The sequence below is a fragment of the Chenopodium album genome, chromosome 4 (assembly GCF_948465745.1).
Source record: "Chenopodium album chromosome 4, dcCheAlbu1.1, whole genome shotgun sequence".
In the NCBI taxonomy this organism is placed as follows: domain Eukaryota; kingdom Viridiplantae; phylum Streptophyta; class Magnoliopsida; order Caryophyllales; family Amaranthaceae; genus Chenopodium; species Chenopodium album.
In genome coordinates, this window is record NC_137837.1 from 19,265,521 (window position 1) to 19,267,670 (window position 2,150).

Here is a 2,150-nt window from a genome sequence, read left to right on the forward strand (position 1 = left end):
ACATATAGTTGTTTTGTAAAGAACATATAGCTATTTTATAAAGAACATCAAGTTTTATATGTTTTTTTTGTAAATCTAAATAACATTTGTAATATTAGTAAAGAACATGATAATATTAAAGAACATTATTCATATAGTAAATGTACATTTGGTATAAATGATCATGTATGTATATGAAAATGTACATTTTACTGTATTATAATGTACATTGTATTATATTGTAATGAACATATATGTTATAATGTTGGTTACATGTTTTATGTACATTGTATTATTTGCATCATATAAGTATATGAAAAAAGAACATTTTACTGTATTTTAATGTACATTGTATTATTTGGATCTACAACTTTTTCTAAATTTGTCTATTTGCTTGCTTTCTTCTTCCAAGATATATTAATCGGTCGATCTTCTTCAAGAATTTCATTTTATTTCTCATTGCAACAACAAAGTTATATCAAAATCGCAATTAATTTTCAATAAAATCAAATATTACAATTTTCAATCAAATTTATAAAAAACAAACACTCAAACTCAAAATAAACAATTATGAATGTTAAATAAACAAGTATAAATGTCGAATTTGGTCTTACCTTTTGTTTTTATTTGTCATCTTGAACAATTTTGGGCTCAAAATTTCGAATTTCTTGAAATTTTGTTTAAGGTTTGAGGAATTTAAATGGGTTTGAAGTTTTGTTTGGAGAGAGAAAGTGAACTTTTGGTAAAAAAAAAATGAAATGATTTGTAATTAATGTATCATAAAAAAAATTAATTATAGTACTATTTATCTATTTCATTATACAAAATTTCTTTTAAAAAAAATATATATACAAAATTGTTGCATAAAAAACTGATGTACATTACAAATGAACACTATGTTCTTTTATGCATATGTCCATGTACATTATAAATGACTAATATGTTCTTTTATATGACCATGTTCATTACTATATATCTGAATGTTCATTCCGCCTTTTGTATTTTGGAGCGGATGCACCATGTGGATCGTGCATCTGCCTCCACGAACCAACTATTAGAAAGAATGACGAGAAGAATGAAAGCTACGGACTGGATCTTGGTAGATTGGCCATGAGCCCATGAGTTCAAGATCGACCCGAACTAAACAAAACTATACTGAAAAGAAGTAACTCTATCTTGGTCCAAATCCGCTTGCACCTGACCCAAACTAATTCAACTTTAAAACTAATTTGACCAATATTGATAGGCATTATAAATCTCTTGTCAAAAAATAAAATAAAAATAAATAGCATTATAAAATGAGTTAATTGACTCATATATAGCACAAATAGCTTAAATCATAAAAACCAAATTGATTATTTATTAAACAAATTAACAAACCCATTTCTAACGCTATAACATGTATCCATAATTAGTTTTTTCTCTCCTTTTTTGCAATGTAATTGGCTCTTGATTTTATTCTCCTTGGTCATTAGGAAAAGTTACTCCAAGTGAAAATGGTGCACAAAAATAAAGTTGATAAATCCTCCATTAAAAAAGAGGGGGGGAAAAAAAAATCATGGCATGACAAGAATTTTGCAAAGGGTCATCCACCAAAATGATTATTAATAGTAGGAAAGTTTTTAAATTACCACCCAAAAATGTAACCATTTTCGAACTAACCACCCATTAAATTTTTTATTTTAAATTACCACCCCTTAAATTAAATAAATGCTTACATTACCACCCATTTCAAAAATCCGGTGGATTTTTTGTTTGTGGGCCCCACTTAACACTTATTTTGACCCTTTTGACTGATTTTTTTCCCCCGATTTTTCTCTTTAAAAACGCACTCCTAACTTCAATTCACATTTTCTCTCTTTTAAATTTGGTTGAATTTGGTGATGAAAATGTAAATTAAAGTATAGAGAGCGTTTTTAAAGAGAAAAACCGGGGAAAAAATAAGTCAAAAGGGTTTAAATAAGTGTTAGGTGGTGCCTACAGACGGAAAATCCACCGGATTTTTTAAATGGGTGGTAATCTGAGCATTTATTTAATTTAAGGGGTGGTAATTTAAAATAAAAAATTAAACGGATGGTTAGTTAGAAAATGGTTACATTTTTGGGTGGTAATTTAAAAATTAACCTTAATAGTATTATTAGTTTGTGTTGTTATTTTTAAGAGCTTTTTTC